The 27,950-nt window shown below is 37.9% G+C and overlaps 2 pseudogenes; both read left to right on the top strand.

Annotated features, from left to right (window-relative positions):
• The window catches only part of LOC149140973 (uncharacterized), a 33,799-nt pseudogene extending 22,801 nt beyond the window's left edge, over nucleotides 1-10,998 (top strand).
• Nucleotides 10,999-11,308: 310 nt separating this feature from the next.
• Nucleotides 11,309-16,652, top strand: LOC149140974 (ribosomal RNA small subunit methyltransferase pseudogene; annotated as a pseudogene).
• Nucleotides 16,653-27,950: the final 11,298 nt, after the last annotated feature.

Here is a 27,950-nt window from a genome sequence, read left to right on the forward strand (position 1 = left end):
CCTCAGGAACTAACTTCAATGGAGAAGAGGTTAACAATGAAGTAGATGTCTCACCCAACATAAGACTTTTCATTCTTTTTTTGTGAGGGCTTTGGAAAGTTTCTTCAACATCTTGCTAAGGAATTGGTGAAGAATATGTTGAATGGTTAGACTCCATTTGATGAAATTTCCTCTTGTATTATAAAATAACTTTATGTCTATGTTGTTGAGCATTATAAATTGCATCTCATCTAATATTCCTTGTAGTTTCCTTCTTCAATATTTGAGAGTTTCCTTTTTTCCTCCCCCTTAACAAGTGAATCCTTCTAGTGTCATTCCAGTTGCCTTCTCTTGTTCACCTTAGTTCCGATACCATGTTAGGAAATGTGAAATGGTAGCTTATTAATCTTATTTTCATTAACCTTGATATTTTCTTCTGAATCTTAATTATCTTCTTATATGTTATTTAGTTAGATATTTTCATTGAACAATATCAAGAACAACAATAACAAAAAAGGGCACAAATATAGGCTCTCAATTAGGGAAAAACCCCTCTAGGTGAAAAACTCGAAAACTATTATATTCTTAGAATATACTGCAAATAAGAGATAAGGATCCAATCCATAGACCAAGTCCTTCTCTTAGTACCAAGTAAGCAATTCCTCAAGTCCATCCTTGAAAACGGACAAAACTACTATGCATTGCAACTTTGACCTCGCAAATTTGATACTTCTACTCAACCTGCAACTTTGACACTACAATTTCAGCCTTACCGCTTCTAAGGAAACCTTAGATTAGCCTCGTCTTGCAACCTTTCTAGAGTAGGACAGTGTTGCCTAAGGTCAACTAGGTATATACAAAGTTTACTTCCTCCCACCTACAAGTTTATGCACTTTGTCCTACTGCAACTTGGACCGGAAAATTTGGCCTCTTCCTATAGCCTAGAAACCCTAGAATTTCATACATGTAAGAGAGATAGAGCCCAAAAGCTAAGTGTTGGGTTGTGTTATTCTTTCCATGACTAGCCCACGTAGTCAACCGGGGGGTTAGAGAGGGGGCAGAGCGCCCCCTTCGTTGTGTCGATTACATAGTGGGCGGGTGGAAGCCCCCCTATCCAAGGGGTTTAAGGGTGGCAGGAAGGCCCCCTCTACCCAGGAAATTTTTTTTTGGACACTATATTAGGTTGGGCGAACCTACCTATGGTTTTTTGCATGATTTTCGCACATGATTTTGGACGCAATGGTTTTTGGTCCATGGTTTTGGACACGATGGTTTTCGGTCCATGGTATTGGATGCTTCAGCACGTATAAATATGTATTGTAAAATTGAAAGGAACATAATGAAAAATCAAGCTAGTAGTCTCAGTTTTGGGATCTAGGGGAAAATCTTTGTGTATATGTGTTTTATGTGTTATGCTTTCAAATTGTTTATTTTTTGTGTTTTTAAGAATTCGTATCCAGGTAATTTTTGTACGAGGTTAAAACCTACATTTGGTATCAGAGTTGTTTTGGCTTCAAGGGGATGCCTTCATTGCTAAGGGGTTTCGCTCAAGCCTATGGTAGACCCCGTTCAGTGGGAGATCTGTGGGATCGATTCTAGTGGTGAAAGAAGATGGCGAGTAGTGGAAAGATAGAGATCGACAAATTTAATGCTCAGAGTTTTGAGTTGTGGAAACTCAAGATGGAGGATCTGTTGGTGGATAAAGATCAGTGGATCATGGTAGACCTGGGTACTAAACCAATGGGAGTGTCTGATGAAGAATGGAATAAGTTGGATCAGAAGGAAAAGAGCATAATATTATTGTGTGTCTTAGATTCAGTATTGCTGAATGTATTAGGGGAAGCTACAATGAAGGATTTGTGGGACAAGTTAGGGACTTTGTACTAATCTAAGTCTCTGGTGAACAAATTGTTCTTATGGAAAGAGCTATATAACCTGAGGGTGAAATATGGAGACTTGGTGATAGAGTATTTCAATGTGTTTAATATTGTGGTAAGTCAGTTATCGTCTGTTGATACCAAAATTTCATATGAACATAAGTAGTGCAAGATCTAAATCTAGAGGGAGATCTAAATCTACAGGAAATCCTCTAAAGGTGGTGTGCTGGAAATGCAGAAAGGAAGGGCACTAAAAAAGGCACTGTAAATCTAAAGCTCCTGACAAAGGAAAGGGATCTCATGATGGTCCTTCTACAGAGGTCAAAACCACCTAAGATGAAGGTGGGGATGTGTACTTGGCTTCTTCAAGTACACATGTAGATCGTGAGGCACGGTTGATTGACTCAAGTGCATCCTTTCACTTCACTCCCCATAGAGAGTGGTTCTGCAAGTATGAGAAATACCATGGTGTTGATGTCTTCTTAGGGGATGATAGGAAGGCTAGAATTGTTGGTCGCGGAAAAGGCTTGGACATCAAAGGCTATGGCATCACAAGCTTGGACATATTGGAGAGAAGGGCCTTCGAATACTTCATGGTAAAGGTATGGTAGAAAGTATGAGTAATAGCTCTCTGGATTTTGATTTCTGTGAAAATGGTGTATATGGGAAGCATAATTGGGTGAGTTTCCTCTCTAGTGGTAAGAGGGCGAAACAAATATTAGAGCTTGTGTACAGTGATGTGTTTGGACCTGTGAAGGTTCTGTCACTGGGTAAGTCTGTGTACTATGTATCATTTATAGATGACTTCTCAAGGAATACATGGATATATTTCCTTAAGAAAAAATCTAAAGTCTTTGAGAGGTTTAAAGAATTTAAGAATCAGGTGGAAAACCAAACAAAGAAGAAGATAAAGGTGTTGAGAATAGATAACGGTGGAGAGTTTTGCATTAAGGAATTTGAAGAATTATGTGAAAAGTGTGGTATAGCATGGCAGAAGACTACTCCATATACACCTCAGCAAAATGGAGTTACATAAAGAATGAATAAGACATTGGCGGAAAGGGAAAGAGGCATGCTTAGTGGTGTCGGGTTAAGACATGAATTCTGGGCAAAGGCGGTGGAGACAGCATGTTACAGGGTCAATAGATCACCTTCATCAGCGTTGGAGGATAAGACTCCACAAGAGGTATGGACTAGTAAGAAACCCTCTCTTTCAAATCCGAGGGTATTTGGATGTGATGCATATGTACATGTTCCAAAGGAGAAATGAACCAATTTGAATAGTAAATCAGAAAAGTGCATCTTTATTAGGTATAAGTATGGTTTAAAGGGTTATAAGCTTTAGAACCCACTAACAAGGAAGGATGTGTACAACTAAGATGTGGTGTTCAGAGAGGTGAAAGATGTTATTAAACATGAGGTCCAACCAAAGGAAGCTAAGAAGATAGAGTTTGAGCTAAAGGAGGAAGAATCAGACTCTACAGCAGAGGAGGAATCAGAAGATGAAGAGCCACAAACTCGGGGTGTAAGAAGATCAGTTCGAGAAAGAAGGTAGCTCGAAAGGTATAGTCCATATTCTTTCTCTTCAAACTTTACTTTATCTATTACTGATGATGATCCTAGAACTGTGAAGGAAGCAGTAGATTCAGAGGATGGAAAACTCTGGAAAGAGGCCATGGTTGATGAAATGGCATCTTTGCACAAAAATGAGGCTTGGGATCTGGTGTAGTTTTCGGCTAGAAGGAAACCCATTGGCAGCAAATGGGTGTTCAAGAAGAAGACAAATGCAGAAGAACAGGTGGAGAAATACAAATCTCGATTGGTAGAAAAAGGTTATTCCCAGGTGTCGGGAATTGATTTTGGTGATATTTTTTCTCCTATTGCCAAGGTAACTTCTATTAGATTAATTTTATCTGTTGCTACTGCTTTTGATTTTGAGATAAAACAGATGGATGTGAAGACAACATTTCTTCACAAGGATCTGGAAGACGATATCTACATGTAGCAACCTGAAGGCTTTGCGGTGAAGGGTAATAAAGAACTGGTATGCAAGTTAAATAATTCTTTGTATGGTTTAAAACAGTCACCAAGGATGTGGTATCAGAAATTTGATACATTTATACATGGACTTGGCTTCATGAGAAGAAAAGCAGATCACCCCGTGTATTTTAAATTAATTGGTGACCATGGTATTTATCTGGTCTTGTGTGTGGATGATATGTTGCTAGCCGGAAATGAAAAAGAAATTATCTAGGATCTAAACACCCAATTTTCCTCCAAATTTGACATGAAATATCTTGGTGCTACAAACTATATTTTGGGCATCAAAATTAAAAGAGATCGCGAAAAGAGGAAGCCAGAGGAAGTACGTCGAGACAATATTGTAGAGGTTTAATATGCATGATAGTAAATTGGTGAAGGTTCCTATTCCTGTAGGTGTAAATTTATCTGTTGAACAGTGTCCCAAGACACAAGAAGAGGAAGATGATATGTCCCATGTTCCATATGCAAGTGCAGTCGGAAGCCTTATGTATGCAATTGTCTGTACTAGACTAGACATTGCACATGTAGTAGAGTATTGAGCAGGTTTATGTCAAAACTAGGGAAGGAGCATTGGACAATAGTGAAGTGGGTTTTCAGGTATTTGTGTGGCACTAGTGATTATGGTTTTTTTTACCAAGGAAGACTAGGATTGGACAGAGTTTTGGATATCCGTGGCTTTGTTGATGCGGACTAGGCTGGAGATCTGGATTAGAGAAGATCTATAAGTGGGTATGTGTTTAACATATTTGGAGGTGTAGTCAGTTGGATGAGTAAGAAACAATCTATAGTGGCACTGTCAAATACAAAGGAAGAATACATGACACCCACTAATGCAAGCAAGGAAGCAATTTCCTCGCAGAAATTGTGTTCAAGTAGTAACAGGGTTAGTATAGGTAGCTATAAGGATAAACTGTGTCAACCAAAGATAAACTTTGTTGACAAAGAACCTGCTTACCATTCAAAGATAAAGCACATTGATGTTCAGTATCACTTTGTGAGGGGTATGATAGAAAACAAAAAGGTGTTGCCGGTAGAGGTGGACACTTTGAAGAATACTGCAAACGCATTAACAAAATCTGTGAGCTCTAAGAAGTTCTCTTGGTGTAGAGAAACGATGGGCGTTGTAGGGCTGGATAAATGACTAAGCTCTCTTATGGCCCCCTCTGGAAAGAAAACAACAAGCGGGAGAATGTTGGGTTGTGTTATTCTTTTGGACCCTATATTAGGTTGGGCGGACCTACTTATGGTTTTATGCATGATTTTCGCACATGGTTTTGGATGCATTGGTTTTTGGTCCATGGTTTTGGATGCGATGGTTTTTAGTCCATGGTATTGGATTCTTCGACATGTATAAATATGTATTGTAACATTGAAAGGAACATAATGAAAAATTGAGCTAGTAATCCTAATTTTGGGATCCAGGGGAAAATCTCTGTGTATATGTGTTATGCTCTCACATTGTTTATTTTCTGTGTTTTTTATAATTCATATGCAGGTAATTTCTGTACAGGGTTAAAACCTACACTAAGAAATGTTTCCCTTTCTTCTCTTTGATCTTCTCTCTCCTTGCATCTAACTAGTTGTAGATCAAATTTTTCTTGATAGATCAAACTTGTGAGTGAGTGTATCCAAATGAAAGTTGAACTTTTCACTTATATAACCTTCTAAAGGGGTCAAATTCCCTATTTTAGGATGAATTTATTCTCCCATGGAAAAATTGTACTCTTGGAGATTCCACGACTTTCTAGACTCAAATATATTTTTTTTTTCACAATTGCAATTGAGGGAATCCCAATTTGATCGATTCCTCCACCTCAGAAATCTGATTCGGTAACCCTTATCACAACTGGCACTCTACTAGCAAGAGATTCTCCTTCTTTTATTGACTATGTTGGTTTCTCCCCTTTCTTCCAAAACTTGGGAACAAAGGGGGTGGGGATTTCGGGTGCTCTATTGGAAAGAAGTGGATGGACACCATCTCTAGGTTCAAACATCTTTGTAGTCTATTTCTCACTTGAAGCCCTAAATTTTATAGAGGGATGCTTTTCTTAGTCTTTTATCAGAGGGATACTAAAAGTGGTAGCTGACACATCATTTCCCCAAGCACGCGATTTATCTTTAGAGGCGAAAAATTAGGGTTTCATGTGCAGGAATGCAGGTCTTTGGGAGTAGTTGGTGGGTTCCATCTAGACCATATCGTGTCGAATTTCCAAAATGAACCTCAATCGACATCTATTTATTTGCAGGGACAATGCTCATAGTCAAGTGTTTTTCCTATTGATGGTAAAAACGATGGGGCACAAAACCAACTAACTGATGGAAATCCTGTTGAAGGCGTAAATGAGAAGAAGATAAATCCAAAAGTACCAAGGTAAAATAAATGGATAAAGCACTAGTTTTAGGAGATGGTCTTAGATTTAATGAGATCATGGATACCGCCAAAAGAGTTTTGGTGGGTAGGGTTATGGGATTGAGGTACATGATTGCTCGTCTCAGAAAATGGGTACAGGAAAATTGCAGTAAGGACCTAAAAACACTACCATAGATATGTGTCTTGTCACAAGGGTCATTTGTATTAAAAATGTAACTATGTCTAGTCTTCAATAATGTACTTTAGTCATTATGAAATGTACTTGTCAAAAGAACAAAGAAAATATTTTTTATTACTGTAACAATGACTTATCAAAACATGGGTTTCATGCTTGGGTCATTATTATATTAGTCAAATTTACCATTGTGGATTCCTAGGATTAATATTGAGTTTACAGAGCCATTGTACATTCGAGGAGACCCTTCTTGGGCTTTCGAATCATGTAAAAAGGTTTTGTATCAAGTCAAATATGAATGATGTACCCTCAACATCATGTCGGCCTAAGAGAGATGAATTTGGCCTAAGGACCCTCATTCCACCAACAAGGAACCTATATGTTCAATGATGTTGAACTCATTTGGAACATTCACTCTCAAGAAAGTTCGACATCTAAAGAAGAGATGGAGAAGTACAAAGTTTGTTGTCAGGATGTGAAGAAGTGCAAGTTTGGGGGAGTATTTAGAGAAGAAGAAAATAATTCTTTTGGTTCCTCTCTCTCTTTGTTTCGTGCTCTGGGTTTGGAGATCGTAGTCTCCCAATATTTCATGGTTAACAAAAGCTGCATGTTGTCAGAAGCTACCTCCTAGTCGAAGCTGCTAGTGTTGGAAATATTGAGGGGGGTGAATCAGTATCCTTATAAATTAACACTTTTAAATATTTTTAGGGCATTAGTTAATCTTCAATTACTATTACTATTTATTCAGTAATAAAATTAAATAAAAGAACACAGTAGGCACAAGAATTTTAGGTGGAAACCCCCCCCCCCCCCGGGTCAAAAACCATTGAACGTGTTTCTAATAAATTCTTTAATCTTCAGCCCCAACTCAAAAGAAAGCAACAACTTTGTATAATTTTAGAAAATCATTCTTTCGCAACTCCCACTGGAAGGGTGCCCCAACACCATGCTTTCTTCAGTGATCAACTGAGTGGATGCCCTAACACCCTAGTGAGTGAAAATTCCCCTAGAACCGCCGTACCAGCCTGAAGTGTTCACAGGACCCAACCTATAGGCAACTTCATACACCTACCTAGCACCTCCCTACCACCCTATAATGACTTAAATAATAAAAGAGTGTGGATTCCAAAACCAAGGACAATAATCCACAATACAATAAGATGTACAATGATTTTTGTGTACTTGACCAAATAGCCAATCACTCAACGACCTGCAACCCAACCATGACATCATCCCAACAATGACTCTTATACCTCCCAACACTACCTCTTCGTCTCTAGGTAGAATGACTCTTTTACAATATTTACAGTGATGATTTCTTTAAAAATTTACAATGGTGACTCTTTTACAAATGACTCTTTTACAATTTTATAATGATGACCCTTCACCTTAACAATACTTCACAATGTTTGGATGACTATCATGTCTTCAAGGATGCCCCATTGCAATGCTTCCTTTGATTTCATACTTCTGCTCTTGAATTGTTGCTTGATGTTGTACTTGAATCTTATTCTACCTACATGCAAAATTTACCTAGTGAAACCAATCCCAAAACAAAACAAAATACCCTTCAACTTACCTTTGCTTGCAAAACACATGTAAGTGCATAATAATGAATAAATACAAATTAAAATTACAATTTGTACGTGATGTGTGTTTGCAACTTTTGTTGTTGACTTGTTGCAATAGTAGAAAAAGACTCCCACTCATGATATGGGCCTGGAATCTATGCAAGACTATATCCAAAATTGACCTTGTTGTAGGAGACATAGCCTTGACATTTTACATGTGGTCCTTACTGTAGTAATCCTTGAACGTATGTTTTTTCTTGCGTTCTAGTAGCTCAATTTGAATATGTTGTATCTATGTAATTTTTGATCTCCACACTTTGCTAATTTGTCTTGTGGTATCCCTCTGAGTCCTCTTTCCAACCCCATAGGTCTGATCCACAATAGATTCTTCAAGAAATATTTATGCCCAATATCCCATGATGACCTGATTATAGACTTGTTCAGTAGGGAGAAGTTGTATGAAGTGCCACGTGTCAATGTTGCGACCTTCGTCTCTAAAAAAAATACCCAAAAAACTAAAATCCCTCCTATTTCTGTCACCATTTACAAAATTTGAATCCAATGCTTAGATAAAGTTATGATGATTTTCCTAATGTCACCTGTTTGGCATGGAATTCGATAACTTGTGAAGATCCTAACTTCCTTAGATCATATCTCTGAAAATATAACGAACCAAGATTGAAATTTGGTCACGACATTCATCATGATTTTGGCTCACATGGGTTTGAATTTAAGCTTTTTGAATCTTCACAGATGTTATCACTGAAAATTCGGTTGCTAAATTTTTTTTAGCCTAGCTTAAAGACAGGGTGTTTTCGCAGCGCATGAATTATTGTTAGCAGTTTCGCAGCGCTACCTGTTTAGCTGGTTTCGTAGCATGCTACGAAATTGGGGATTTGTTCGAGTTTTCAGTGGAGGCCCAAATCCTAGCATGCCTATTGTACAGAGTTTTGTTTCCCTCCGGGAATGCAGATGAAAGCAGTGACAGTGTTTTCAAGGAAGCACCTTATGATGATGCAGCTATTGTGGGATTGGCATCAAGTACATTAAGGGAGTTATCTCTGAATTCTGGTTCATGGGTGATTGTGAAGGATGTCCATACTAATGTGGGAAGACTTGCAAGAGTCTTTGTTTTGGATCCTATTGAATTCCACAAATCATAGAGAGTACTATGTTCTCAGTTGGCATGCTTGAAGCATATGGGCCTTCTGTCAGTGTACTGTTTGTCTGAAGATTATGCTTTAGCCATTGATCCACAGGTGGCGTATCTATCGCCTCAACTGGCCTTTAATATTGGGCTACATTTAGCATGCCTGAAAACCCTCATAGGACGTGGTAAAGGATCCTTTGCTTCTTTATTCTCTGAAAGTGTTTCTGCTGAAAATAAGTCTCTAAATGCAACTGCTGAAGTGGAAATCATTCCGTTTACTGTTCTACATCAATCAACAAATTCAGTCCTGCTTAGACCCCTGAATCATAATTTTTAGGGTTCTCAACCTATTATGCCTAGATATGTTTCACACTTAAGAAATCTTTTGTAAAAATACCTTCTAAGTGGAGTTCTTGATGGTTTAAAGAGCAGCATCTATTCTCTAGAAGCAAAAAGAGCAATTCAGCGATGGTGTTGGTTATAGTTGGATTGATGGTTTGAAAGAGCATGCTGCAAATCATGTTACCAATATGATGATGGCAAATGCAAAATACATTACCCTGAGAACACACCCACGACAAAGGAGGCTCGACCGGGAGAATTTCAAATTGTAGATATTGATTTTCCTAATACAACTGCAATTTCCAGCATGAAAACATAAATACTATGTTATTTAAGGGCGCAACATCATGTGTTATAGAATGTGAAATATTTCACGGTGAAATATTATGTTATAAAGGATACGCACAGATGTTTATTGTAATGATTTAAGGGAAGCTGTCTGCCGAGTATCAGGCACAGTCTTTGATAAATCTTCTTATTCTAGATGGACAGGGCATTCACATTGCGGGTTTCTCCAGATGGTTATCAAGAATATAAATAAATGGGACGTGGATATAAGCCGAGAATTGTTTAGCTTGCTAGTGACACGGCATCAATGCAAATTGCAGATAAAGAAAACCGTGCAGCATTTGGAAATGTTACAGCGTTTCAACCGCATTTTGTTCTATTCTTTGATTGTCCCGAGCAAGAGATGTGAGGTGGCTTCTGAATAGGAATTAAGGCCAAGCTGATGACAATTGGAAAGGGAGATCATAAAGTAAATTTCAACAGCTGGTGGCGTGAAGGGAGACATTCAAGGGCTAATATTTATGTGTGATTCGAAAACAACGGAGGACTGTTTCCATTATCGTGTTTCTGCTTCCGTTATCGTGTTTTTGGGTTGCCTAAGGCGCACAAAGAGCTTGTTGAGAAGGTAATAGCAGTCAAGTTGGATCCTCGTTTGGTGCTGGAATTGCAGCACAGGGTACAAGGCACAAGTAATGCTTTTCGGCTACAGGTCATTCAGGGAGATGTTCTCAAACGTGAACTGCCTTATTTCGATGCGTGTGTAGCAAATATTCATTATCAAATATCTTCTCCGTTTACATTTAAATTGTTATCATACAGACCAATTTTAGATGCGCTGTTACCATGTTCCAAAGAGAGTTTGCTATGAGACTTGTTGAAAATCCAGAAGACAATCTGTATTGCCGGCTTTGAGTGAATACTCAATTGCTAGCTCGTGTTTCACATCTTTTGAAAATGGGCAAGAATAATTTCAGGCCTCCTCCTCGGTTGTATGTATTGAACCTTGTAATCCTCTGCCCCCAATTAGTTTCAAGGAATGGGATGGCATGGTTCGCCTCTGTTTTAATTGTAAGAATAAGACTTTAGGGGTGATCTTTAGGCAAAAGGCTAACTTATCACTACTGAAAAAGAACTTCAAGACATTTCAAGCATTGCAAGAAACATGTCAGAAGACAAATGAGAGTGAAGATATTCCAGAGTAGTTATTAGCGGTGGTGTTAGCTTGCATGGGTAGAGGAAAAGAGGATGTTTCTCCAATTGCTCGTTGGCTTGTTATGGCGGTATTGGAGCAGTGTGTAATCAAGCTGGAGCTCTATACGATTCACTTTAGAATATATTAATCAGGTAGAAGAAAAGGTATGTAATATTATCTGCTCAGATTCAAAATCTCATGTAGAAGAGGATCAAAATGAATTTGCTGTTCAGGTTGATGTTACAGGATATGCTAAGGATACCAAGAGATTGGATTTTACCTCTCAGAAACTTTAAGAATTAAAGCACTGTATCATGCTCATGACTGTGTCTCCCAAGAAACATTATTGTTTGAAGCTGGTCACAGGAGTTTTAAATAGGGCTGAAGAGAAGACGGGGGATATTTCGGATGCAATTTTGAAGTTCGATAATAATCAAAAGTCAGTGGATGGTCAGAGTCATGTACTATTACCTGTTAAGAGCACTGAGGAGCCAAGTCTTAGTTCTCAGCAAGTTGTCAACTCAGAGCATTTTGGCATGCCTGTACCAGTGCCACTTGGTAAACATGGTGGGTCAAAATATGTCTCAGAACACTATAATCTGGCAAAAGAGAACCTGGTTTTCTTATGAATGTTAATCTTATGCCAGATATGCATGATAATTGAAATCAACCAAGCAATGGGTTAGGTGTATTATGCATACAAATTTGAAGTCTCATGTGCACATTAATCAAAATAAACTGGGCAGTGAGGATGTATGACAATTTGAAGCCTGGCAGCTGAACAGGATTACTTACAAATGGTTATTCATTTGTTGGAATGATGAATAGTCAGAAAATGGAGGACTAGTTATCTATGGTGGAACAGTAACCTTCTGAGATAATGCAAGATGCGGTGATTCTATCCATGATTGGTAAAGCCAGATCTTTTAAGGCACCAAAACAAAGATGTCAAGCTCATTATTATGACTTGCATTAATGAGAATCACACTGAAAATGTATCTGATTCAACGCAGACAATTGTGAGTTTGGTTTGAATGAAAGGAAGACTGTGTTTTCTTTAAATCACATAGCAGTTTCGTGGCGCGCTACGAAACTGTTGTAAGTGATGATTTTAAGCGCAGAGCAGCTATTGTGATACTGTGAGCGGGAGTTGAGGAAGAGAAACACCTGTCTATCAATACCACCTACAGCACATCAGAAACATGGCAGCATTCCATACCTGGGGTTATTAAAAGATTTGGGAACATGCTGCTACACTTTCGGAGAATATTGGGAGACAGAGACCGTTAAAATAGAGCACATCTTTTGGTCAATTAATGAGCCATCAGCGCTTTCAAGCATCCAAAGTTAGCGTTCCTTGCATCTTTAGCTCAGCCATCTCAGCCTAACTGAAGGAGGACAGCTGTCAAGGATCCAAGAAGAATCAAGCATACGAGGAGAATGGAATTAGTGTTTTAGTTTGATTAGGATTTTGTGTAATTACAGCTCAGCATGTTTGTAATTAATGAATTAGTTAAATAGCATGTAGGAGTAGTTAATAAGGCCTTCGAGCCCATTCTAGAGAGAGAGGAATAGATTCCTATAAAGGGATCAGATTAGGATGTAATAGGGGTTGGAGATTTTATACAAAAACAGAGTTTATTTGGGCCAATGTAAAGACTTATTACAGTAATAGTAAAACAGTGGTTGTTTCTTCTCAAGATTCTCAATGGATTATATTGTTCAAATGAGATAGTGTTTTATTTTCTTAATGTTCTTTTACAGCCTTGTTATAGCACAATCACTCAGAATTCATATCTTATGCTCTGACTTCCTGTGTGTTTGGCAAGCTATGGTTTTTGTGAAGTATGTTTGAACATTTAATGCAAAGAGCCTTGACTTCCATGAAATGACTGTGCTTTTGTTTACTAAAGGTGTGAGACTCCATAGCCCAATGAAGACTAATTTGATATGTGTCCAACCAGCTTTGTTTTCATGAATGTGTGAAGAGTTAGCCATCTGTTGTTGTGATTGATTTTTATCAAAAGTCTGTGAGAGAGCCCTCTCTGACCAAAGAGGCTAATCTTTGGTCTAAAGTCTGGTTGAAAGAGTTACATGAAATCTTGCTTGGCTGCAGCCCTTAGTACTGATTTTGTGATAACATTTTGGTGCGTCTGCCGGGAGCCTGAAGCTTACTCTCTCCCGAAATTTGAAGATTGGATTTCTGAAGGTAGCAGGAGTTCAAAATGATTTTCGAGGCTGCAAAACTACCTTGGCGACTCCATTGTTGAAGAATTCAAGGTTTATACATTCATGGTGATTCCACTGGAGTTATGAAGGACCCAGAAGCTGCCATTCTTTGTTCAAGGTATGCATGCATAGATTTCTCAGGAATTCATGGTTTCCCAAATCATTTTCCCAAGGATGCATATTTTCTAAGGAATGGTCCCAAATACAACGGAGAAGATTTGAGTTTAACCTTGAATCATATATCAGATTTTTGTGAATTCTTAGAGCTTCTGAGAGTTAAACATGAGGATGTTTGTATAAGATTATTCTATGATTCACTTCAAGGGAAGTGCAAACAGTGGGTTGAATGCTTTCCTGCCAAATCCATTAAGTCATTTCAAGACCTTTGGCTCATGTTTTTGGAGGAATGGATAGATAGGTCAGAGTTGGTGACAGACTTCCCCTCAGTTGAAGGTTTCAAACAATGGAATGATGATCATAGTAAAGAAGAAACAAATGAATCTTTTTCTTTGTCATTATCCTCATATTTAAAATCTTTTGACTGCAAGGCAGAGGATAGGATGAGATTTTTGGATGAATTTGCTGAGGACCTTGAAAAAGAAATTGAAGGTTTAGAAGGACAAATTCAGGCATACAGTTTTCATGATCATGATCATTATTCTCAGAAGTTTTCTATGGCAGAACGCAAGGAGACTATGCTGGTTGCTTTCTCCTCCACGATGGAGGAACTGAACACTGTGGTTGAAGATCAGTTTGCACAGCTGGAAAGTTACAAGGAAAAACAAGCTGATCATGTATTCTGGGATCCTGTAGCTGATTACATGGAAGAGTTTTATTCTCCAGTATTTCAGTTTTTCAAAGAAGATCAGAGACAATTTCAGTGGCAGCGGTCATCACACTATCATATTGGCTCTGAACTCCGATGCAGTCAAAGAAGTCAAATATCAGATAAAACAGAGGATTGGTTACATTGGAAATTTCATATTGATTGAGCAGAAAGAAGTTGAAATGGTTAGGGTAGGTAGGTAGAGGTAAATGCAAATAAGCTCAAGGTTAACTGAGCATTTCTTTTTTCAGTAGAAATAGCTTTCTTTCTCCTACAGTCACGCTGGTCAAGCAAATTTCTGTTTATCAAATTAATGTTATAAGGCACTGGAACTGCAAGTTCTTAGTGCACCACAAGGGCACACTATCCCAAGTGGAGCCACTGTTATCACTGAAAATTCGGTTGCTAAAATTTTTTTAGCCTAGCTTAAAGACAGGGTGTTTTCGCAGCGCATGAATTATTTTTAGCAATTTCGCAGCGCTACCTGTTTAGCTGGTTTCGTAGCGTGCTACGAAATTGGGGATTTGTTCGAGTTTTCAGTGGAGGCCCAAATCCTAGCATGCCTATTGTACAGAGTTTTGTTTCCCTCCAGGAATGCAGATGAAAGCAGTGACAGTGTTTTCAAGGAAGCACCTTATGATGATGCAGCTATTGTGGGATTGGCATCAAGTACATTAAGGGAGTTATCTCTGAATTCTGGTTCATGGGTGATTGTGAAGGATGTCCATACTAATGTGGGAAGACTTGCAAGAGTCTTTGTTTTGGATCCTATTGAATTCCACAAATCATAGAGAGTACTATGTTCTCAGCTGGCATGCTTGAAGCATATGGGCCTTCTGTCAGTGTACTGTTTGTCTGAAGATTATGCTTTAGCCATTGATCCACAGGTGGCGTATCTATCGCCTCAACTGGCCTTTAATATTGGGCTACATTTAGCATGCCTGAAAACCCTCATAAGACGTGGTAAAGGATACTTTGCTTCTTTATTCTCTGAAAGTGTTTCTGCTGAAAATAGATCTCTAAATGCAACTGCTGAAGTGGAAATCATTCCGTTTACTGTTCTACATCAATCAACAAATTCAGTCCTTCTTAGACCCCTGAATCATAATTTTTAGGGTTCTCAACCTATTATGCCTAGATATGTTTCACACTTAAGAAATCTTTTGTAAAAATACCTTCTAAGTGGAGTTCTTGATGGTTTAAAGAGCAGCATCTATTCTCTAGAAGCAAAAAGAGCAATTCAGCGATGGTGTTGATTATAGTTGGATTGATGGTTTGAAAGAGCATGCTGCAAATCATGTTACCAATATGATGATGGCAAATGAAAAATACATTACCCTGAGAACACACCCACGACAAAGGAGGCTCGACTGGGAGAATTTCAAATTGTAGATATTGATTTTCCTAATACAACTGCAATTTCCAGCATGAAAACATAAATACTATGTTATTTAAGGGCGCAACATCATGTGTTATAAAATGTGAGATATTTCACGGTGAAATATTATGTTATAAAGGATACGCACAGGTGTTTATTGTAATGATTTAAGGGAAGCTGTCTGCCGAGTATCAGGCACAGTCTTTGATAAATCTTCTTATTCTAGATGGACAGGGCATTCACATTGTGGGTTTCTCCAGATGGTTATCAAGAATATAAATAAATGGACGTGGATATAAGCCGAGAATTGTTTAGCTTGCTAGTGACACGACATCAATGCAAATTGCAGATAAAGAAAACCGTGCAGCATTTGGAAATGTTACAGCGTTTCAACCGCATTTTGTTCTATTCTTTGATTGTCCCGAGCAAGAGATGTGAGGTGGCTTCTGAATAGGAATTAAGGCCAAGCTGATGACAATTGGAAAGGGAGATCATAAAGTAAATTTCAACAGCTGGTGGCGTGAAGGGAGACATTCAAGGGCTAATATTTATGTGTGATTCGAAAACAACGGAGGACTGTTTCCATTATCGTGTTTCTGTTTCCGTTATCGTGTTTTTGGGTTGCCTAAGGCGCACAAAGAGCTTGTTGAGAAGGTAATAGCAGTCAAGTTGGATCCTCGTTTGGTGCTGGAATTGCAGCGCAGGGTACAAGGCACAAGTAATGCTTTTCGGCTACAGGTCATTCAGGGAGATGTTCTCAAACGTGAACTGCCTTATTTCGATGCGTGTGTAGCAAATATTCATTATCAAATATCTTCTCCGTTTACATTTAAATTGTTATCATACAGACCAATTTTAGATGCGTTGTTACCATGTTCCAAAGAGAGTTTGCTATGAGACTTGTTGCAAATCCAGAAGACAATCTGTATTGCCGGCTTTGAGTGAATACTCAATTGCTAGCTCGTGTTTCACATCTTTTGAAAGTGGGCAAGAATAATTTCAGGCCTCCTCCTCGGTTGTATGTATTGAACCTTGTAATCCTCTGCCCCCAATTAGTTTCAAGGAATGGGATGGCATGGTTCGCCTCTGTTTTAATTGTAAGAATAAGACTTTAGGGGTGATCTTTAGGCAAAAGGCTAACTTATCACTACTGAAAAAGAACTTCAAGACATTTCAAGCATTGCAAGAAACATGTCAGAAGACAAATGAGAGTGAAGATATTCCAGAGTAGTTATTAGCGGTCGTGTTAGCTTGCATGGGTAGAGGAAAAGAGGATGTTTCTCCAATTGCTCGTTGGCTTGTTATGGCGGTATTGGAGCAGTGTGTAATCAAGCTGGAGCTCTATATGATTCACTTTAGAATATATTAATCAGGTAGAAGAAAAGGTATGTAATATTATCTGCTCAGATTCAAAATCTCATGTAGAAGAGGATCAAAATGAATTTGCTGTTCAGGTTGATGTTACAGGATATGCTAAGGATACCAAGAGATTGGATTTTACCTCTCAGAAACTTTAAGAATTAAAGCACTGTATCATGCTCATGACTGTGTCTCCCAAGAAACATTATTGTTTGAAGCTGGTCACAGGAGTTTTAAATAGGGCTGAAGAGAAGACGGGGGATATTTCGGATGCAATTTTGAAGTCCGATAATAATCAAAAGTCAGTGGATGGTCAGAGTCATGTACCATTACCTGTTAAGAGCACTGAGGAGCCAAGTCTTAGTTCTCAACAAGTTGTCAACTCAGAGCATTTTGGCATGCCTGTACCAGTGCCACTTGGTAAACATGGTGGGTCAAAATATGTCTCAGAACACTATAATCTGGCAAAAGAGAAGCTGGTTTTCTTATGAATGTTAATCTTATGCCAGATATGCATGATAATTGAAATCAACCAAGCAATGGGTTAGGTGTATTATGTATACAGATTTGAAGTCTCATGTGCACATTAATCAAAATAAACTGGGCAGTGAGGATGTATGACAATTTGAAGCCTGGCAGCTGAACAAGATTACTTACAAATGGTTATTCATTTGTTGGAATGATGAATAGTCAGAAAATGGAGGACTAGTTATCTATGGTGGAACAGTAACCTTCTGAGATAATGCAAGATGCGGTGATTCTATCCATGATTGGTAAAGCCAGATCTTTTAAGGCACCAAAACAAAGATGTCAAGCTCATTATTATGACTTGCATTAATGAGAATCACACTGAAAATGTATCTGATTCAACGCAGACAATTGTGAGTTTGGTTTGAATGAAAGGAAGACTGTGTTTTCTTTAAATCACACAGCAGTTTCGTAGCGCGCTACGAAACTGCTGTAGGTGATGATTTTAAGCGCATAGCAGCTATTGTGATACTGTGAGCGGGAGTTGAGGAAGAGAAACACCTGTCTATCAATACCACCTACAGCACATCAGAAACATGGCAGCATTCCATACCTGGGGTTATTAAAAGATTTGGGAACATGCTGCTACACTTTCGGAGAATATTGGGAGACAGAGACTGTTAAAATAGAGCACATCTTTTGGTCAATTAATGAGCCATCAACGCTTTCAAGCATCCAAAGTCAGCGTTCCTTGCATCTTTAGCTCAGCCATCTCAGCCTAACTGAAGGAGGACAGCTGTCAAGGATCCAAGAAGAATCAAGCATACGAGGAGAATGGAATTAGTGTTTTAGTTTGATTAGGATTTTGTGTAATTACAGCTCAGCATGTTTGTAATTAATGAATTAGTTAAATAGCATGTAGGAGTAGTTAATAAGGCCTTCGAGCCCATTCTAGAGAGAGAGGAATAGATTCCTATAAAGGGATCAGATTAGGATGTAATAGGGGTTGGAGATTTTATACAAAAACAGAGTTTATTTGGGCCAATGTAAAGACTTATTACAGTAATAGTAAAACAGTGGTTGTTTCTTCTCAAGATTCTCAATGGATTATATTGTTCAAATGAGATAGTGTTTTATTTTCTTAATGTTCTTTTACAGCCTTGTTATAGCACAATCACTCAGAATTCATATCTTATGCTCTGACTTCCTGTGTGTTTGGCAAGCTCTGGTTTTTGTGAAGTATGTTTGAACATTTAATGCAAAGAGCCTTGACTTCCATGAAATGACTGTGCTTTTGTTTACTAAAGGTGTGAGACTCCATAGCCCAATGAAGACTAATTTGATATGTGTCCAACCAGCGTTGTTTTCATGAATGTGTGAAGAGTTAGCCATCTGTTGTTGTGATTGATTTTTATCAAAAGTCTGTGGGAGAGCCCTCTCTGACCAAAGAGGCTAATCTTTGGTCTAAAGTCTGGTTGAAAGAGTTACATGAAATCTTGCTTGGCTGCAGCCCTTAGTACTGATTTTGTGATAACAACAGACAAAAAATTATAGCGCAAATTCCACGATGACATGTTTCAAGCCACAAAATCCTTACTATAGGAGGATATAGGGTCACTATTTATATGAATGTCTTGAGTTGAGAGGGTCCTCAACAAGTGAAAGTTGGAGGGATTTTAGGAGAAAAAAGAAATCATTAATTATTTACTATTTAATGACAACAACTAATTATGAGTGCCATGCCACAACCCCGTAGTGTCTTAGCCCACTAATTAGGGTTATTAATTTCAAACACGAATATCTCTCAAACCATGAAGAATTACGTGGTGCGCCATATCTCAACAGAAACATTTCAATAGGTAGAATCCATATAGAAGATATTTCACTCATAATAGAGTAAGTTGTCAAGTTAAAATTCCCATGCAAGATTGGCGTAGCCTCCTAGTGTTGCTTGGGTTGACATCAATGATAACCACTCATCAACAACTAGAAGAGGTCGAAGATTTGGGAGGCTGACATGGTATGGAGGGAAAGTATGGTCTTGGTCTAGGGTAAAGAGTCTCAAATAATACAATTGAAAGGAAGAATTATATTGAATGTGCTTTCCCCTCCAAAGGGGATTTTCCCTAGCATGTGCCTATATATTTTATCTCTTATTTTGTGATATTCATACACATATAATATGGTAATTGCTTGATGAAAGATAAGATAATAAAGAAGTAAAATAATCCAACTCATTCACAAGTAATTATGAAGAAAGGGGAATCAAAAAACGGGAATCAAACCCTAATATAATATCTTTAATTTTCCAACATGGTTTTGGAGCTAAGGGAAAGAGAAGTAAAGAATGACTTTCTTGGCATATATTTTCCCTCTATGATGACATACATAATATTGGGTTACATCACTGCAAGAAGATGGATCAAGAAGATAATCTACTACTTATTTGCCAAGGTGAAGAGTCAATGATTCTTGGTTGCCCTTACAGGTCCTCTTTCTAATGGTAATGCATGGATCATTGATAGTGTAGCATCAAGACACATGACACATGAAAGCAAGCAACTTCACACACTACCAAATGAGCCATCCTCCCATGTAGTGGAATTGGGTGACAACAAAAGCTATGTTGTTTGAATCCTGGGATCAACATCATTGAAGATAAATAATGGATCAAAGTTGCATCTTAACAATAGTATTTATGTTCCACATTTGAAAAATAATTTACTTTCTATTTCTTGTTTAGAAGATAAATGGGAAAGCATTTCTTTTGTTGATGGAAAAGTATTGGTTTGGGGAAAAGAATCTAGCATTGATAAAGCTAGGGTTATTGGAGTTCGTGAAGGAAGCCTTTACTGGGTTATCACACCATCTCCTCAAGCTTTTGTTCATATGGAAATAAGTCCCATTGAACTATTGCATCAAAGGTATGGTCATTTTCATTATAGCTTCATCCCTACTCTTAGTCAAATGGTTCATGATATTCCTAATATGAAGTTATACCATGAAGGTGTGTGAAAAGGATGCTCTTTGGGGAAACATACTAGAAATCCATTTCATAATAGTGAAACTAGGTCTAAAGAAATATTAGACCTCATCCATTCTGATGTATGGGGGCTCATGTATGACATCACTATCAGGTCATCTTTACTATCTAACATTCATTGATTACCATTCTATGAAGACATGGCTCTACCTACTTAGAACTAAAGATGAAGTATTTGATAAGTTTAAGAATTTTAGGACTAAAGTGGAAACCCTAAGCAAAAGAAAGATAAAGACTTTAAGGTCTCACAATGGTGGGAAATACAGTTCTAAAGAGTTTATTTCATATTGTAAGGATGCAGGTATTAAGAGGGACCTCATTGTTCCCTACTATCCTAAACAAAATGGATTGGCTCAAATGAACAATAGGTCAATTGAAGAAGGCATTTGAACTATTCTCCTTGATCAAGATCTACCGAAGTTCTTATGAGGTGAAACAGCAATCACTACCGTGTACATTCAAAATAGAAGTTCTCATAGGAATCTTGATAATAGTACACGTGGAAGTATTCACAAGGAAGAAGCCGAGTGTGGATCATATTTGAATCTTTGGAAGTACAACATATATCCATGTTCTAAAAGATAAGCGAAAGAAGTTGGAATCGACAAGTATGAAGGGAATTTTTTTTGGTTATAATATTTTCTCAAAAGAATATAGAATTTACATAATGGAAGGAAGACAAATTCAAGTAAGAAGGGATGTCATATTCGATGAAAATCAATCTTACAAGAAAACAAAGGTTATTCCTATTGATTCTGATGAAAAACAAGTTCCCATTTTTGAAGAAGAATAAGTTCATCATGAGAACTCTACTACAAATGTTGAAGAAGAAGGACCAAGTGAGCCTAGTCAATCAGTGGTTTTCCCAACCACAAGGAAGAGGAAAAATTGGTTGAAACATACATTAGAAGATCCTAAAGGGCATGAAGCTGCGAATGGGTCCTTGAGGGAAAGTAAGAGACCAAAGAGATATTTTGGATATGTTCCATATATGACAAAGTTAATTGAATTCGAACAATCTATATTCAAGGAAATTGAGCATGAAGAGGTTTGAAAGAAATCTATGTAGCAAGAATGTCAGTCCATCATGAATAATGGTGTTTGGGAGATCATTCCTAGACCTAGTGATAAATTGGTTGTCACATCGAAGTGGATCTACAAGATTAGAATGTTGTTGATGGAAGTATAAACAAGTACAAATAAAGGTTTATTGCAAGGGGTTTCTCTCAAAAGGAAGGTATTGACTATGAAGAAACCTTTGCACCCACAGTAAGTTACACTACCATTAGATCGTTGGTGTCACTGGCTACCACAATGGGTTGGAATATCCATGAAATGGATGTTAAGACCACATTTCTAAATGGGAAAATTGATGAGGAATTGTACATCAAACAACCCGAAGGCGTTGAAGTGAATAGCATGGACTCTCATGTTTTCAATCTCAAGAAGGCCCTATATGGATTCAAGCAAGCACCGAGGACATGGTATGCAAGAACAGATGCATATATACCTAGAATTGGGTTCATGAAGAGTATCATGATGTGTATGTATACATTAAGGTTGTGAATAATGAGCCCACCATTATTTTACTATGCATGGATGATCTATTCATCACAGGTCTAGAACAAAGAATTCAAGAATGCAAGAAGATGTTGGCAACTGAATTTGAAATGAAGTTTTTATGACTGATGCATTACTACCTAGGTCTAGAACTATGGTAGAGACTTGGGGAGATATATTTGGGTAAAGAAAAGTACATCATCAAGTTATTGTAGAAATTTGGGATGATGGGTTCCAAGCCGATGAATACTCCTATGATCACCAACCTCAAGAATTTGACAAGCACCGACTCTAGTCTCCTAGATCCTACCTTAGATCAACAGTTGTTGGGTCCCATGATGTATCTGATAAATAATAGGCCATATATTTAAGCATTCTTAATAAGTTCTGGTTGGACCCTCGTCATGATCACTGGATAGGTTCCAAACATATATTGAGGTATCTTCGTGTTATATATGAAATCCCTTCTATGGAAATAAGTGATTCCTCTAGCCCAATATGCGGGTCTAGTAAAAACCATGACAAAACAATAAAACTTCCTTAACCTAAATCAGAATGACAAATGAGAAAGGGAGATGACCTACCTATCTCCTATGCCCTCGACCTTTGATGATGATCCTGATCCTTAGCTCCCAGGCTCTCTCCTCACTATTCCTTGCAGCTAAATATGTGCAAGAGATATCAAAAGACAACAACAAGAGATATCATATTATATGCATTCTAATATAAGTTATACAACAAATCAAGGAGTATTGTACTAAGTAAACCATCATAAGCAATCTTATGGGAAGTAAAACATTTTTATTATTAATGATTAAATCGAGGGAAGCATACAACTGGTGCATTGATGTTGAAGGCCTCCTTTAGGATGGTTCCAAGTCCAAGCCAAGCCTAACAAGTTCTCTTTCCTCTCTCACCAAAATGGCATCATCTAAGCACAATCGAGTAGAAGAATCACAACCAGCAATCACCAACCCATTGAGGGAAGTGAAGAACAAATTTATAGTGAGGGAGAGGGATTTATAGATCCACCAAAGGGGGAATAAGTTCCTTATCCCAAAGGTAAGATCCCTAAAGGTAGGATCAAGGGATCTAAATGGAAGTACTCGACCATATCTTCATCCAACAACTACCAGCTCATTGTTCTCAACGATTCTAGTAAGAGAAGCTTCTTCTCCATTTTTGGAGAAAGTGCCTAAAGACGACCAACGTGGATTTTCCTATCAAAAGTCACGGTGCAAGTGCTAGTCACTAGTTAGATAAAATGTTACCAACATTAATTTTCTTACTAAAAGTAGTGATGGTCTTTCAAAGTGGTGTTTTTCACAAGTTTTTTTCCAGAATTTCTTCAAGACATTAGTTCTCCATCTCTTCAGGGATGTGTTTATCATATAATTCATGGTGAATGAATTTACATAGCTTTCATCGCTTTGCGACATTTGTGACAATAGTGGCACAAAGGACGAAACTTTGGCTACAGATTTGGGAATGTGAAAAAATAATGTGTAACAAGGACATCATCGATAACTGAGAAGGTTAAAGACACTAGAAGATAAGTAACAAAAATAGAACACTTCACAAATAGAACACTTGTAACCATGCTAGTCATCCGACGTGATGGAAGGCTGGTTGTTTGGCATTGTCCCACGAGGAGAAGTAAGCTGGAAGGAGGATTAGATATGCCCTTTCGAGTGAGCTATCGAGGAGTCCATTTTCTCCGCCTTCTCCGATAGTAGGATTTGTCCATGACAGACCACCACCACTCTTTCTTGATCCTGGGACTAGAAGTAGTGCATTCTCTCTAAGGTGGTTACTAGTTTAGCATGTTCCTCTCATCAGACCCATTCAATTGTTTCCAACAGCTCTAGTTGGGATTGTATTAGATCACAACAATTCTCTAGACAACATTGAATTGAATTCGCACCAGGTGTCGAATGCCTTGCAGACCCGCACCCACCCATGCCAACACACCACGTGCCACCTCGATGTTGTGGTTGCTGTGACCACCCCACCAAGTTGGCACCTCCACAACCACTGCACACCCACCACCCTCTGTCAGGAGCACCCCGTTGTCTTACCACCACGACAAGCCCCTCGCGCCTCCACTCTCAGGTCCAAAGATTGTATTTGTGTTTCTGGGTCCCTCCATCAAGGCGAGCAAGGATTTGCTTGGAGGGAAGATCACCCTTGCTATATATATGGGCGCATAATGGTAATTTCGATACTCGATTCATGAACGAAGGAACCACTGGCAAACTTCCTAACACGCTTGACCCCTGACAACCAGGCCTGCCTCGCCCAAGGTCGAAACCGCGAGCCACCCATGCAAGGTTGAGAGCTAGCACTTCCCTCCGAGAAGCAGCAACACACACTTACGAGACTTTCACCACCCCACCACTCTTGCCACCCTAGGCTTCGACACATAAACTCAGAGTAATTTCAAAAATTCAGAAGAAGAAGAAGGGTTGAGCAATACCTGACCTTTCTCGAATCACTCCAAGGAGCACCTCCCCAACTGCGCAAGCAACAGGAAACCGTGACAACCTACACAAACCCAACTCCCTTCACCCCATAACACAAAGAAAACCATACAATGAGAAGGAGAGAAACCTAATTATAGGACCAACATCATATAAAAGAGCATGATGAATAGAGCCTCCACCAAACCCAGATGCACCACCAACTATACCGCCTCCACCAACCTCCATGAAACCAATAATCCACAACTTCCAATTTCCAAATGAACGAGAAATACAAACTAGTCGACACCTCCAAAAGCCGCAATGTGCATGTGTAGAAAAACACGGGATACCACCCCTAGAATAGGAAGGATACTAACCCGGAAAGCCGAGAGTCTCGGAACAAACTTCAGGGTTTCCACCATGCTCAGAAAAACCAACCAGGCTTACCTCACTCATGAGCATAATACCAAGAGGGAATGTTAAACGGTATTGAAACTCCAATGCAAATGAATTTGCCATAACCCATAACGTGTCTTAAATCATTGCCTCTTGCACTAGTTGAGGCATTGAAACATTTCACACCGACACCATAACTCTCCCCCATACTCGAGGTGATTTGAGAGGGTGGGGAGGTCAGCTCTCCACCCTTATGCAAATTCTTTACAAACATGAGCCACGTGGTCCTTCGTGAACTAGGTTCTTTACACCATCACGGAAATATATTAAATATTCATTACACAAAATACTAACTTATTTAAAAAAATATGGAAATATTCCAAATATGTTATTATAGAAAAACCACAATACATAATTAAAAATTTAACCAACTAATTAAACCAAAACTCGTTGGTTCTTTCCAATTTTTAATTTAAAATATACTCTCTTTATCAATATAATTTTTCCCAATATCTCAATTATAATTTAAAATAAAAACTATTAACATAATCAAAATTTATTATTAATAACAAAACTAGCCATTAACTCGAATCCCCTTTTAATTTAAAATATACTCTCTTTATCAATATAATTTTTTCATTATCTTAATTACAATTTATTAAATAGCTTATTAAATAATTTATTAAATAAAAATTATTAACACAATCAAAATTTATTATTAATAATAAAACTAGCAACTAACCTAAATCCCCTTTTATATTTTCATTGAATAAGTCAAAATTAAGTATGAGGCTTAACACGCACTAATAACCAAACATATATAACTATCTTAAAAACAAATTTAAAATTTAAATTATATTTATTTATTACTTAATTTATGCTTTACAAAACCATAAATTCTATAACATTATATGGAATCCGGTGTACCTTCACTCCATTTTAAATATATTTATAGTCAAAGTTTATCACCGACCATATGACAAAAATCCTAAACTAACAAGGAACCGTTTTTTTGTTTCCAATTATATTCATTTTCTAACTCATGCATTTAAATAAAAGAGATCTCCTATGTTGAAGACTTTACATGTCAAAACTCTCGAGTCGTAGTTCCGGCTTTTTCTTTCCTCCGTTATTAGTTTCTTCGGCGACCTTCTTTCCTTCCGTTCTTCGTTTGTTCGAATCTACAGAAATATGTTGAAATGATAATTTTAACTGTAGCACTATTTTTTCTTTGCGATGTGATCTTATCGCATATCTCATATTCATCTTGTTATCTTTCGCTACGTCCTGTGATTTCTGCGATTGCGATATTGCAATGCGATCCGATCGCAAATCGCAGATCGCACCCATATGTTTGTGCTCCATTTTTTCTTTTTCTGCCGAATGCGATTTCACGATGCGATCAAATCGCATAATTCAATGGTTGAAGTACAGCCCTGCAACATGAAATTGACGTGGAGTAAAAGTTTCATTTACTGCCAGTTTTGTCAGTGAAACATTGAATTTCATTAAAACAGTAAATGTAATTTACTGTGAGTTGGTGAACATTGGTAAGATTTTAATTTTATTGTTTTTTATTATTCACGGGAGTATGGTATAGCTAAAAATGTATTGTTATGTTTTTTTTGTGTAGAGTGAAGAATGCAGCAGCATGCATATGAAAAAAATTACACAGCAGTATAAATGTAATTTTTCCTCTAAGTAATGCACAACAATGCAGAGAAAGTTTTTTTTTTGTAGAAATGAAATATGCAGCAACATGAATGAAATGAGGAGTTTTCTTTTACAGCAGTAAATGCATGTAATCTTTACACAGCAGTGCGTTAAAATTTGCAGTTGAAACAAAGTAAATTTTCAGGAGAAGACAGAGTAACTTTTTTGTTTTTGTTTTTGGAACTGCATTTGAAGCAGTCTCTGGTGGTAAACCCTCTGTTAGAGGAGGAATCTTCTATAACAGCAATCTTTTAATGAATACAAGTTTTATGTGTGTGGGAAAACTCTATGTTCTGGAAACATTTTTTTTGTTGTTCTGCTGTGTTAAAGATCCTGTGGCAAAAACAGAGTATTACTCTCTGTTCAGTGATTTTGTTTTGGAATTTACCAGAAAATTCCCAACAGTGGTATCAGAGCTTGTCCAGGCTCTTTGAAGGTGTCAAAGAAGCTGAAGGAAGGATTCTTACTGCAGCAACTTCTCCAGCAGAGTGAAGACTCAGGCAAAAGAATCCAAGGTATTTCTCAGTTATTTTTAAATACACAGTCAAATATTTGAAGCATAGTTTAGAGTGCAAGGAATGGATGGCTCCAGCACCAGCACTAGCATGGGTATTTTTAATACTCAGCTCCCACAGTTTAATGGGAAAAACTATGACTATTGGGCAATAACCATGAGAGCCATGTTTGCCTCACAAGATTTATGGGAACTTGTTGAATATGGATTTGAAGAACCAGGAGATGAAGATGAGTTTAATAGATTAACTCAGACAGAGAAAGATCTGTTGAAGAGCAATAAGAAGAAGGATTCAAAATCCCTCATATTTTTGTATCAAGCAGTGGATAACAGCAGCCAAGACATCCAAAGAAGCATGGCAAACTCTCAAGACAACCTATCAAGGCATGGAGAAAGTGAAGACAGCAAAACTACAGTTACTGAGGAGAAATTTTGAGAACCTGTGTATGAAGGAGTCAGATAATATTGACTCATTCTTCACACATGTGATTGATCTGGTCACACAGATAAGGTATCATGGAGAAACTCTTGAAGAAAGGAGGATTGTGGAGAAATTGTTGAGGGTCCTACCCTCAAAGTTGGATATGATTGTCACCACCATAGAAGAGACAAAGGATCTCACAAACTTTTTAGTTGATGAACTTCTTGCATCACTGATAACACATGAGCAGAGTTTGAATAGAAATGAAAACTCATCTCTAGAGCAAGCCTTCAAGACCCAGTTGTCCTTTGGAAGAGGAAGAGGTCAAGGCAGAGGAAACAAGAGAGGAAGAGGCAGAAGCCAAAACAAAGGTGGAAGGAACAATCCATCAAATGCTAAAGGAAGAGGCAACAATCCAAATCAGAACCAAGGCCAAGGCAGTAGCCAACAAAGTGGACAACATCATGCTCAAGGACAAAGGTATGAAAAATCCAATGTCCAATGTTATAACTGTAAAAAATATGGGCATTATGCCAATGAATGTAGGAAGAAGCAACATGATATGAATAATAGATCTAGTGCAAATATCACTA

This window comes from Pinus tabuliformis, chromosome X (assembly GCF_031772625.1).
Source record: "Pinus tabuliformis cultivar Carrire ecotype Pingquan chromosome X, CPIR1, whole genome shotgun sequence".
NCBI classification, from domain to species: domain Eukaryota; kingdom Viridiplantae; phylum Streptophyta; class Pinopsida; order Pinales; family Pinaceae; genus Pinus; species Pinus tabuliformis.